Source organism: Choloepus didactylus, chromosome 6 (genome assembly GCF_015220235.1).
Source record: "Choloepus didactylus isolate mChoDid1 chromosome 6, mChoDid1.pri, whole genome shotgun sequence".
Classification (NCBI taxonomy): domain Eukaryota; kingdom Metazoa; phylum Chordata; class Mammalia; order Pilosa; family Megalonychidae; genus Choloepus; species Choloepus didactylus.
In genome coordinates, this window is record NC_051312.1 from 149,913,056 (window position 1) to 149,927,820 (window position 14,765).

Sequence of the window (14,765 nt, forward strand, 5' to 3'; positions counted from 1 at the left end):
CTATTAGAGAGATGCAAATTAAGACCACAATGAGATACCATCTAACACCGGTTAGAATGGCTGCCATTAAACAAACAGGAAACTACAAATGCTGGAGGGGATGTGGAGAAATTGGAACTCTTATTCATTGTTGGTGGGACTGTATAATGGTTCAGCCACTCTGGAAGTCAGTCTGGCAGTTCCTTAGAAAACTAGATATAGAGCTACCATTCGATCCAGCGATTGCACTCCTCGGTATATACCCGGAAGATCGGAAAGCAGTGACACGAACAGATATCTGCACGCCAATGTTCATAGCAGCATTATTCACAATTGCCAAGAGATGGAAACAACCCAAATGTCCTTCAACAGATGAGTGGATAAATAAAATGTGGTATATACACACGATGGAATACTACGCGGCAGTAAGAAGGAACGATCTGGTGAAACATATGACAACATGGATGAACCTTGAAGACATAATGCTGAGCGAAATAAGCCAGGCACAAAAAGAGAAATATTATATGCTACCACTAATGTGAACTTTGAAAAATGTAAAACAAATGGTTTATAATGTAGAATGTAGGGGAACTAGCAGTAGAGAGCAATTAAGGAAGGGGGAACAATAATCCAGGAAGAACAGATAAGCTATTTAACGTTCTGGGGATGCCCAGAAATGACTATGGTCTGTTAATTTCTGATGGTTGTAGTAGGAACAAGTTCACTGAAATGTTGCTATATTATGTAACTTTCTTGGGGTAAAGTAGGAACATGTTGGAAGTTAAGCAGTTATCTTAGGTTAGTTGTCTTTTTCTTACTCCCCTGCTATGGTCTCTTTGAAATGCTCTTTTATTGTATGTTTGTTTTCTTTTTAACTTTTTTTTTCATACAGGTGATTTGAAAAAAGAAGGGAAAGTTAAAAAAAAAAAAAAAAAAAAGAAAGAAAAAAGACAAACAAGGGGAAAAAAAAAAAAAAAAAAGATGTAGTGCCCCCTTGAGGAGCCTGTGGAGAATGCAGGGGTATTCGCCTACCCCACCTCCATGGTTGCTAACATGACCACAGACATAGGGGACTGGTGGTTTGATGGGTTGAGCCCTCTACCATAAGTTTTACCCTTGGGAAGACGGTTGCTGCAAAGGAGAGGCTAGGCCTCCCTGTATTTGTGCCTAAGAGTCTCCTCCTGAATGCCTCTTTGTTGCTCAGATGTGGCCCTCTCTCTCTGGCTAAGCCAACTTGAAAGGTGAAATCACTGCCCTCCCCCCTACGTGGGATCAGACACCCAGGGAAGTGAATCTCCCTGGCAACGTGGAATATGACTCCCAGGGAGGAATGTAGACCTGGCACCGTGGGACGGAGAACATCTTCTTGACCAAAAGGGGGATGTGAAAGGAAATGAAATAAGCTTCAGTGGCAGAGAGATTCCAAAAGGAGCCGAGAGGTCACTCTGGTGGGCACTCTTATGCACACTTTAGACAACCCTTTTTAGGTTCTAAAGAATTGGGGTAGCTGGTGGTGGATACCTGAAACTATCAAACTACAACCCAGAACCCATGAATCTCGAAGACAGTTGTATAAAAATGTAGCTTATGAGGGGTGACAATGGGATTGGGAAAGCCATAAGGACCAAACACCACTTTGTCTAGTTTATGGATGGATGTGTAGAAAAGTAGGGGAAGGAAACAAACAGACAAAGGTACCCAGTGTTCTTTTTTACTTCAATTGCTCTTTTTCACTCTAATTATTATTCTTGTTATTTTTGTGTGTGTGCTAATGAGGGTGTCAGGGATTGATTTAGGTGATGAATGTACAACTATGTAATGGTACTGTAAACAATCGAAAGTACAATTTGTTTTGTATGACTGCGTGGTATGTGAATATATCTCAATAAAATGATGATTTAAAAAAAAAAAAAAAAAAGAGAATGGGGATGAAAGAAGATTGGAAGAAATAATGGTTGAAAACTTACCAAATTTAGCAAATGACACAGACTCAAGAAGCTGAGTGAAACCCAAAAACAATAAATCTACACTAAGATACATTAGAGTGTAACTTCTAAAACTAAAAATGAAAAATCCTGAAAACATCCAGGGGGAAACAATCTATAGGGGAACACCAGTTTGAATGTAAGTGGATTTCTCAGTTGAAATCATGGAGTCCAGAAGTAGCACAGAATTTTTCAAGTGCTGAAATAAAAGCACTGTCAACTACAAATTCTATATCTGGCAAAGCTAACCTTCAGGAATGAAGAGGAGTGAAGACATTCTCAAGTGAAGGAGAATTAAAACCATTTATTGCTAGCAGATCGACCCTTAAAGAATGGCTAAAAGATCTTCTTCATACAGAAAGGAAATGATAAAAGAAAAAATTTTGGAGCATCAGGAAGAAAGAAGAGCAATGGGAAGAGCAGAAATATAGAAATATGGTCACATAAAATGGGCTATCCTTTTCCTCATGAGTTTTAAATCACCTTATTTTGAGTGCACCACCCCAACACCATGTTCACTATACTCCAGTCTTGTTGACCTCCTTTCAATTCTGCAAATATGTCATGCTCATTTTCACATAGGTGGAGCTTTTACACAAGCTGTACCACATGTGGGATACTCCTCTTCCTTCCCCAAGCCATCTCTTTTCAAGGCTGACCCTTTCAACTTGCAACCTAAACATCAACTCTCTGCATCTCTTGAACTACTCTGTCAATCCACTCTATTCTTTTTTGTTCATTTTCCACCTGAAGATACTGTTTGTTTACTCTGTAACATTGTTCCCATTAGTAATTGTCTATACATGTGATTATTTATCTTCTCTTCTTCAGAGATGCCTCTTGTACTGACTCTACCACTTACTGAGTTATGCGAGTGAGAAACACAACTGTTATTCTCAACCATTCCCTTTCTTTTAGCCACCCCTCCCCATATCCAATTCATCTTTGTTTTGTAGCTTAGCCATTTGTCTCAAATCTATCCACTGTACATTTACATAAACAATCACCATAATCCAAGTTCCTGTTACTATTCACTTGGATTTCTGTAATAGACTGACAGATTATTACACTTGTTCACACCTCCAAGGAGTCCCAACTGAGTATTCAGTTGAATACTAATCAACTGTAGTTTCCATATATGTAGGGAAATTACCTGAAGCCAAGGGAATAACCACCTGAAAGTATTACAGGGAACAATGCTTAGTGCTCACACAAGGTCGGGCAGGAATAATGCCAAGTGAAGTGGAAAGCCTCACAATTCATGGAACAATGGTTTTTACTACAGTCGTGGAGCAAGATTAGTCCTAGACTAAGCACTGATTTGGTCCTGCCTTACAAAGCTTAAAAGCATGACCTACAAGTTACTATTCAAAGTAATTTAACTATATCCCAGAACAAAACTCAAGAATATTTATGTAAGTACAAAAACATTCATTACCTGATGAGGTAAAATTCACAATGTCTGGCATATAATAAAAAATTATCAGGCATGCAAAGAAGCAGAAAACTGTGACCCATGAAGAGGAGAAAAATCAAACATGAAGAACAACCAGAAGGACATATGTGACATAATTAGTAGACAATGACATTAAAACAGTTTTTTAAGCATGATTCATTATTTTGTTTTACACTTTATAAAAAACAAAAGCCCAAACACACTACACCCCTCACTACCAGTTAGGGAGGGGCTCACAGTTTTGAATGCAGATATAAATGTATTCTACATGTTTAAGATGTTAGAGGAAAGACTGAACATGTAGTAGAGACATGGAACACTTAGAAAATACCCAAATTGAACTTCTAGGTATTAAAAGTAAAATGTCTGGGATGAAAAATACACTGAATGGAACTAAGAGAAAATTAGGCATTGGAGAAGAAAAGATTAGTGACCTTGAAGACAGTAAGGTTAAACCATCCAAGATGAAATACAGAGAGAAAAAAATCTGAAAATACCAAACAAAGAGAGCATTTGTGAGCTGTGGGACAAATTCTGCAGAAAAAGAGGGTTTTTCCTAATATTTAACAGCATTTGTAATAGAAGCACTAACTAAAAAAGGAATAGAAAGAATCTACCTAAACATGATGAAGACTGTTTACCAACAACCAACATTAGACTTTTGCTTTCAACCATGTTGAAATAACAGAGACTGGATTTATCCTCCCTCTTTAAAGAACTAAAAACTATTTTAAAAACATATGAAACAAAAGTTTTCATACATTGGACAACATGCAATGCAGGACAGTGATCCCTGGGAGAAGGGAAACAAATGAAAAGAGCTCTTCTGTAGAGAGTTTCTAGGCTGAATGTAGAAAAGGGAAACCAAAATAGAATCCAACAGTCTCACTAGATAAAGGAGACCAAGTTCAGAGTTCCAGGAGACCAAGATAACAAAAATTTGTGAAGCAAAGCATAACAGAGGGAGGTTTCCAGAGAATTAGGCCCCTCAAGTGTTGGCTGAGTTAGCAAGTCTGGGGAAAAAACACCAGAAAGGATCAGGTAGGAAATCCCAGTAACTTACACAGGGCTCAAAAGAGTTAGTGCTCCTAGTAGCCAAATGGAAAGACCTCCTATTACATGGAGCATTGGATACAGTTCTCAAAAGCATTTTGCCTCAGTGGGACCAAATTAGCCCTTGATGAAAAGCTGCACAGACTGGCCTGTCAGAGCTTAAAAGCAAGCCTCAAAAGAATCAGACTTATTCCAAGTAACTTAATTTCATTGTAAACAAGCCCAAAGTATTTAAAATAATTTTTTTTTAAATCCAGCACACAATAAAATAAAATTTATGATGCCTGGCATCCAATAAAAATTACCAGGTATGAAAATAAGCAAAACATGACCCATAACCAGGAGAAAAAAAAGAAATCAACCCATAGGAACAGAGTCAGAAATGACACAGACATTAGAATTAGTAGACAAGTACATCTGAAAAGTGATTATAAATATATCTGTCATGTTCAAGAAGGTACATAAAAGCCTGAGTATGGTAGAAGAGAGAAATGGAAGATGTAAAAAATCACCCAAAACTCAATTTCTAGAAATAAAATTTACAATATCTGAAACGAAAAATACAATGACAGTATTAAAAGCATGCTAGATGCTGCAGAAGAAAAGATCAGAATTTGAAGAAATGGTAATATAAGCTGTTCGAAATGACATACAAAGAGAAAAAAGGATTAGGAAAAAAACGAAACAAAGCATTAGAGAGATGTGAGATGTAGGGCAAAATCAAATGGTCTAACACACATGTAATTGGACTACCAGAAAGGGTGGGAGTGCACAGACAAAAACACTTGCAAAAATATGGCCATATTGACACAGGATATGACTCCTGGGGATGAATCTGGACCCAGCATCATGGGATTGAGAATATCTTCTTGACCAAAAGGGTGATGTAAAATGAGACAAAATAGTTTCAGTGGCTGAGAGATTTCAAATGGAGTCGAGAGGTCACTCTGGTGGACATTCTTATGCACTATATAGATAACACCTCTTAGGTTTTAATGTATTGAAATAGCTAGAAGTAAATACCTGAAACTACCAAACTCCAACCCAATAGTCTGGACTCCTGAAGATGATTATATAATAATGTAGATTACAAGGGGTGACAGTGTGATTGTGAAAACCTTGTGGATCATACTCCCTTTATGTAGTGTATGGATGGATGAGTAGAAAAATGGGGATAAAAACTAAATGACAAATAGGGTGGAATGGGGGGGGTGGTTTGGGTATTCTTTTTTTACTTTTATTTTTTATTCTTATTCTGATTCTTTCTGATGTAAGGAAAATGTTCAGAAATAGATTGTGGTGATGAATACGTAACTATATGATCATACTGTGAACAGTTGATTGTATACCATAGATGATTGTATGGTATGTGAATATATTTCAATAAAACTGAATTTTAAAAAAAAATGGCCATATATTTTTCTGAGTTGAATGAAAATGATTAACCCACATATCCAGAATCTAACTTATCCCCAAGTGGAAGAAACATGAAAGGAAAAACACACCAAGTCACATCAGAATCAAATTTCTGGAAACCAGTAATTAAAAAATAGAAATAAAAAAAATCCTTGAAAGTAGCCAGAGACACATTACCATAACAACAAGCTGTCAACTTAGATTTCTATACCCAATAAAAGTATCTTTCAAAATGTAAGCCAGACATAAAAAGACAAATATTGTATGAGCTAACTGATATAATTAATTAGAATAAGCAAATTCATAGAGTCAGAAACTAGAATACAGGTTCCCATGGGCTGGGATAGGACTAGGGTATGGGAATAGGGAGTTAATGCTTAAACTGTACAGAGTTCCTATTTGGGGTGATGGGAAAGTTTGGATAATGGATGGTGGTGATGGTAGCACAACATTGTCACTCAATAACATCACTCAATAACATCACTCAATATTTGAACATGGTTAAAAGGGGACATTTTGGGTTGTATATATGTTACTAGAATAAAAAACTATTTTAAAGCATAAGACTGTACAACACAAACAGTGAACCAACCCTAAGTTAAACCATGAATTACAGTTAACCATACAATTATAATAATATTCTTTCATTAATTGTAACAAAGATGCCATGTTAATGCCAGTTGTTAATGGGGGGGGGTATTTTGGGAACTCTGTATTTTTTGCATGATGTTTTCAGTAAAACTACAACTTCACTAATGAAAAAACTGTAGGCAAAATAGATTTTTTCAAACATATGGAGGCAGGAGAATTTACTGCCGACAGAGCAGCCTATAGAGATATGGCAATGGGAAAATGACACCAGATGAAAATTTGGTTTAAAAAATGGCACAGAAAATAGTAAATATGAAGTAAATACAAAACTTTAAAAAAAATCTACTTAAAGTATAATGTACTGACATAAAAATAATAGCAATTCACTTAGAGTTTATAACATACACAAGTGTAATACATGGCAACAGTAGCGCAAATGCCAGAAGGGAGGAAATAGAAGTATGCTCTTGTAAGTTTCTTGCACTGCAAATAAAGAGACATGATGTTACTTGACAGTATACTGTATAAATTAAAAATGAGTATTGTAAACTCCAGAGTGCTTGCTAAAAAAAATTTCAAGTGAAGAAATTGCCAACAGTGGAGGGAAAATGGAAAGCAGAAAAAATGAAACAAATCTAGGAACAAATGCTGCAAGTAGAAAACAAATAGCAAGACAGTAGATTTAACCATACTGATAATCTTAATATTAATTCTAAATGTACTAAACACTTCAATTGCATGATGTTTACAAGAAACCCACTTTAATTATAAAGATATAGATATATTAAAAGGAAAGTGGTGGGTGATGAAAAAGCTTGGGTAATGGATGTTGGTAATAGTAGCACAATATTTTGAATGTAATTACTGTCACTGAATTGTACACATGAAAGTGGATAAAATGGGAAGTTTTTATTTGTATATGTTACTACAATAAAAAGTTTTAAAAAAGAAAAAGAAAGGAAATTGTGGGAAAAGTTGTACCATACAAACACTAATCAGAAGATAACTAGAGTGACTGTATCAGTATCAGATAAAGGAGACTTCAGGACAAAGAATATTACCAAGGATAAAGAGGATCATTTGATAACGTTAAAGAGGTCGATTAATCACAAGGACATAACAATCCTAAATGTGTATATTCCTAATAGCAAAGCTTTAACATAGATGAAGCAAAACTGATAGAACCGTAGGAGAAATAAACAAATCCATAATTATAGTAGGAAATTTCAACACACTTGTCCCTCAACAATTGATTGACAAGTTAGGAAATAAAAATAATGGATATAGAAGACCTGAACAATACTATCAATCAACTTGATCCACTTGATATTTATAGAACACAACACCCGACCACTGAGTACACATTAGTTTACATGCCCAAGGAACATTATCCCAGACAAACCATATTCTGAGCCATAAAATGATTTCAATAAATTTAAAAAGATTCACGTTACACAAGATATGTTCTCTGACCACAATGGATTAAATTAGAAATCAATAATAACAATACATCTGGAAAATGTTGAGGAGTTTGGAAATAAAATCACACACTTCTATAAAAAACCACCATCATACAAAATTGTGAAAGGCACTACCATTAAAACCAGGTATAAGACAAGGATGTCTACTATCACCACTCATATTTAATATTATTTTGGAGGGTCTGGCTAATGTAATATGCAAGAAAATTAAATAATTGACATAAATACTGGAAAAGAAGGGACTTTTACATTCATGTTATCCTGAATTTTATTTTAAAAATTTTTTTAAAAAGAGCTTCAATTAAAAATCTGCAATCATCCCATTGACCTGACCACACTGGATATACCTCTAGTAACAGCAGTGATGTTGATAATTTGTATCTCTTTGCTTAAAATATATTCGAAGTTGAGAGGAGCGGGGCAAGATGGTGACATAGAGAGGTGTGGAATCTAGTTAATCCTCTAGAACAACTAGTAAATAGCCAGAAACAACTAGTAAATAGTCTGGAACAACTGTTGGGAGACATCTGTGACTGTTTACACATTGTACACCAGCCTGGAATGGGTGGGATGGCTGAGATCGCAGCATAAAACCTGTTATTTTTTTTTTAATTTCTTTTTCTTTTGTCTTTCTACTGTTTTCACCTCTTCCTCTTTCTTTGTGGAAGAAATGAAGATGTCCTTATATAGATAATAGTGATGAATGCATAACTACATGATTATACAAGAAACCTTTGATTGTTTGCATAGGTTATCAGGAGAAGGCTTATTGTAAAGGTTCCTAGATTGTAAGCTCTTACAGCAGTTACATCTATTTCTGAGTTGTAATGGTTATTTCTAAATTCTGAGATACTGAGCTCTTTGTGTATAATCTGGTCAGTCCCTGGAACTTTGGGTATCAGTGCGACACCTGAGATTCAGAGCCAGAGTCCAGCAAACTATGAATATCAGCATTACTTCATAAAGCAAATGTTAAAGAGTCTGAAAAAAGATATCAGACTTCAATTAGAGATTTGAACAAAATGGACTTGGTTAGGACTAAGGTAAATCAGACTAAACAGTAGAGGATGATATTGACGATGCTTTTAAAACTTCAACTTCTGTGTGAGACCAAAGGAAGAGATGTCTATTAGGTGCAAAATCTGTATTATGCATAACACACTATATGATTTAACTTGTATGGTCAGTTTATTCAAACAACATAATTACATGGAACATTGAATAGGGAGTGAAATCTGGCTGGTTCATACAGATTAGTGTGAAGTCCCAATACATCCCAGAATAATTTGGGCAGAGAATAAAAAATGTATTTGCAAAGCCCCCTTGAGGGACTGGGGGAAAATGTGTAAATATTAAATATCAAATATTGGGGACTACCAATTTAGAAGGCTGAGACCTCAATCTTGGGACTTGCCATTATGAATCTTGTTACTGCAAAGGAGAGGCTAAGCCAACTTAAAATGGTGCCTAAGAGTCACCCCCCAGAGAACTTCTTTTGTTGCTCAGATGTAGCCTCTCTCTCTCTCTAAGCCAACTCTGCAGGTAAACTCACTGCCCTCCCCTCTACGTGGGACATGACTCCCATGGGTGTAAATCTCTCTGGCCATATAGGACATGACTTATGCAGATGAGCTTGGCCCTGGCATCGTGGGATTGAGAAAGCCTTCCTGAATCAAAAGGAGGAAGACAAATGAAACAAAACAGCTTCAGTGGCTGAGAGATCTCAAATAGATTCAGGATGTCATTCTGGATGTTATCCTTATGCGTTATATAAATATCCCTTTGTAGTTTTTAGTGTATTGGAATAGCTGGAGGGAAATACCTGAAACTGTTGACCTGCAACCCAGTAACCTTTGTTATTGACGATGATTAGATAACTATACAGCTTACACTGTGTGCTTATGTGATTGTGAAAAGTTTCTGGCTCCCACTCCCTTTATACAGTGTATAAACCGATGAATAGAAGAATGAGGACAAAAAGTAAATGGATAATAGGGAGGGATGGGAGATGGGGGATGTTTTGGGTGTTCTTTTTTACTTTAACTTTAGTTCTTAATCTTCTTTGTGTGTGATAATGAAAATGTTCAAAAATTGTTTGTGGTGATGAATACACAACTATATAGTGGTACTGTGAACAATTGATTGTACACTGTGGATGACTGTATGATATGTGAATATACCTCAATAAAATTGAATTTATATATATTTATATTTATATATGTATGTTTAAAATTGCGGTAGTTGCTGGCTTAACTGTACTTAGCACGTTTATTGTATCATATTTTTTTCTTCCCAGATTCCTTTTAACACATAGTTTGATGTCTTCTTGAGTAATTTGTTTTGATTGTACTTGGGATGGGAACATTGCTACAACTTTCTTGGGGAAGATATCTTGAATGGCTTTGATTTTTTAAGTATTTTCAACATATGCATGTCAATGTGTATAAATCATAAGAAAAGAAAAATCATGTGACTTTCGGGATTTGTTTTTGAGGTTCAGCAAGTTTGTGGATGAGAAATGCTGTAAACTCCTCTTGTGCCTAGAGAGCCAGCCATTCACTTTCCATTTCAGGAAAGCATGAAGAGTGCCCATTAACTACATTTTAGTCAAGATTTCACACTTTTGCCTATCAAAGCTTTTAGCAGCAGATGCTGACTCACACATTACAGAATTGGCAGGTTTCCTTTCTCTGGCTCTTGGTGCTAATAAAGCAAACAGCTATTAAAAAGAAAGAAAAACAAAAGCCTGGCTAACACAGATTATTTCCTCAGAATCCCCTAATCTTCAAAATTTCAAACCCTGCTTCACACTTGATTCCACTCTTTCCAGATTCAGCTGTTTTTATTGCTTCCTTCTATTTGATTAATTAACATACCTGCTTTTATTTTTATTTTAATAAAAATATTTCAAACACAAAATATTCAAAAATATATTTTATACCAATGTCTGCATTTCTGTTATTAAACAGATGCTTTCATTTTGCTGTTTTTGCTTTAGATCTCTCTAATAATAGGAAACATTTATAATATGCTTGCTATGTGTCAAGGACAGTGCTAAGTGCCTTCTATATATACTCACATAACATATATTTTTTAATTAGCATATTGGCCCTAGCATATTGGCCCATGAGGTAAATATTATCATCATTTCCATTTTACAGATGAGGAAATTGAGGCATGGAGAGATTCAGAAGCTTGCACCAGGTCACAGAGCTGGTAAGTGGCAGATTTGGGATTTGAACCCAGGTAACCTACTGCCAGAGCACATGCCTTCTAACTCTATACCTTACCACCTTTGACTAACAGAGGCTAGAGGATAGATTATTCATTAAAAAGAAAACTGTACAGGTGTAACTAAAGAAGCCTCCTCCCATCTTTTTTCCTTGCTACATCCCCAAAGCAACCACCAACCTGAAGGTGTAAATAGTTTTCATCCATGATTTATTTTCCCTCTCCTTTCGCCTCCTCTGGATTTCAGGTGAAGATGGTTGGGTGAATCATATTCCCCACTTTTTAGCTTAATCCTCATTGGTCTGGAGGAGACCCCTCTTGTTTTTGTAAATTAATTTATATATACCTTTCTATCCCTGTTCTCCATTCCTGTGCTGCCACTTTCACTCCCTTCACCTCCAAAGTTAGTGGTTCTAGTCCATTTTTTATATATTTGAATTTCCATGTATGTTTGTAAGACTTTGTATGTGTGTGCATTTTAAATTTATTTAAGGTGCTTGATACCATGTAAGTACACCTTACACTATTTCTTAGTATTCTCATCCAGCACTGTTTTTACAACCTATCCATGTGGTCATGTGTATATTTCATTGTTGCATCTCATTCTGCATAATGCTTCATAATATGTAACCACCACATTTGTCTTATTGCCACGTACTCTTCTACTTTTACAAACAGAACTGCCATCACCATTCATGTACATGCCCTGTGTGAGAATCTCTCTGGAATATGCTTAATTTAACCAAGTGCTTAGAGCTTACTCTCCAAAGAAGTCTGTGCCAGTCAACTCTCTCCCGGCAGTGCAGGGGGTTTCCCATTTCTCCCATACTCAGTTTTCAGTTGGGTTTCTTGTTGACTTACAAGAATTGCTTGCATATTCTAACTCTTGTCAGTTTTAGATACTGCAAATATATTGTCCCAATCTGTCATCTGCGTGCTGACCTTACTTGTTTAACAGAAATCCGTAATTTTGATGCATCAAATCCATTGTGGGGTTTTTTTTTCTTATGGTTTGTGCTTTTAGGGTCCTAAAAGTCACAAAGATATTCTTATGTGAGCTTGTTTTTAAATGCACGTTTGTGCTTTAACCCATTTGAAGTCCACCTCTATAAATAAGGTATGGATAATGTTTCATTTTTCTATATATAAGGGCAATTTTTCCAACACTGTCTGCTAAGCACTGATTTGCGGCATCCATTTTCACACATATTGAGTTTGTATAAACAGATAGGTCTATCTCTAAACTGTCTATTCTTCCATTGGTGTGTTTTTTAATCCCCATTGAATTACCTTTGTGTGAAAGCAACTGAAAATAAATATGAGTTAATTGCTGATCTCTCAATTCTGTTCCATGGATCTATGTGCTACTTCTACACTGTCTTGCTTAGAATAGTGACATTTAAAAAACAGATAGTGTAAATCTTTCAGCTTTGTTCACACATGATAGGGCTAGTCTCCCAGTTTTTATGAAAAATTTTAATATACACAAAAGTAGAAGGAGTGGTATAATGAACTTCCATTACCCATCTATTGTTTCATTTGTACTTCTCCACCCTTACCTATAGCTGGTGGTGTTTTTAATTGTATTTTTCTTTATTAGACAAGTTGTAGGTTTACAGAAAAATTATGCATAAAATACAGAGTTTCCATCTATCACCCTATTATTATATTATTAACACCTTGCATTAGTGTGGTACATTTGTTAAAAATTGATGAAAGAGCATTTTTATAATTATACTATTAACTATAGTCCATGGTTTCCATTAGAGTTCAATATTTGTGTTGTACCGTACTATGGGTTATTTTAAATTTTTATTCTAGTAACATATATGCAACTAGAATTTCCCCTTTTAACCACATTCAAATTTGTAATTCAGAGCTGTTAATTACTTACACAGTGTTGTGCCACCATTGCTGATGATGATTTTTTGAATACCTTTTTTGAGGTCTAACTTATATACCATAAAATACTCCCATTGTAACTGAAGCATTAAATGATTTTACTACACTTACAGAGATGGGCAAACATCACCATGATTCAGTTTTAGAAAATCCCCATCACCCCAATATTCTCATCTTGCCCAATTGCCCCACCCCAATTCCAACTCCAGCCCCAGGCAGCCTTTCATCTGCTTTCTCTGTATATAGATGTGTCTTTTCTGAACATTTCTTATAAATGAAATCATACAATAAGTGATCTTTCGCATCTGAATGCTTTACCTTACCACAATATTTTTGAGGGTCATTCATTTGTGCCATATGGCAGTAGTTTGTTCCTTTCTATTGCTTAATAATATTCATTCCACTATATGGCTATATCACATTTTGGTGATGCATTTACTAATTGATGGGCATTTGAACTTTTTCCAGTATTGAACATTGTGCTACTATGCACATTTGCATGTAAGTCTATATGCAGACATATGTTTTAATTCCCCTTGGGTACCTACCTAGAAGTAGAATTGCTAGGTCATGTGGTAAGTGTTGGGGATTGAATTACATACACCACAAAAATGTGTTCCAGTCTTAATCTGTGTTCCAGTGGGTGTGAGCCCATCAGTAAATAGAAACTCTGAAATTATTAGTTAAGGTGCAGGTTCACTTGTGAGTAGCATCTTCAAAGGTCCTATTTAGATAAAGCCAGATTGAGTCAGGGTGAGCCTTAATCCATTTGGCATAGTCAGTAAGCAGGAAGCAGGCATCAGAAGAAGCTAGACGTCAGAAGAAGCCAGAGTGAGGCAGACAGAGAGGCAAGCCAAAGAACCCCAGGGTTTACAGCAAGCCAGAGAGAGAACCCTAACGACTCCCAGAGAAAGCCAGCCCTGCCATTTCTCTGATGTTGAACTTCTAACGAAACTGTGAGACAATAAATTCCTTTCTTAAGCCAGTCCTTTGGGCAATATTTGTCATAGCAGCCCTGGTAAACTAAGACAGTAAATTTATATTTAACATTTTTAAGAAACTGCCAAATTGTTATCCAAAGTGACTGTTACAGTTCACATTCCCATCAGCAATATGTGGAGGCTCCAGTTTATCCACATCCTTTACAGTACCTGTTATTCTCTGAATTTTTGATGATAGCCATCCTACTGGGTATATCGGTGTCTCGGTGTAATTTGATTTGCATTTCCCTAATTGATAATTATTTTGAGCATCTTCTAATGTGTTTATTAGCCATTCATATTCCCTTGTTGGTGAAATATCTATTCAAATATTAGGCTTATTTTTAATTGGATCTTATTGCTGAGTTATAAGAATTCTTTATATATTCTAGATGTAAGTCCATTATTAGATATATAATTTGAAAATACTCTCCCAGCCTATAGCTTGTGTTTTCATTTTCTTAATGACGTCTTCTGAGTTTTCAATTATCATGAAGTCCAGTTTATCAATTTTTTCTTTTGTGGTTCATGCTTTTGGTATTGTATACAAGAATTCTTTGCCTAACTCAAGCTCATAAAGGTTTTCTACTCTTTCATGGTCACTCTATGGAAGCAGATGGACCTCTCCCAATTTTAGGTATGCTGGCCACTCTGAAGACACTCCACACTCACATGAATTTGAGAAAAAGCT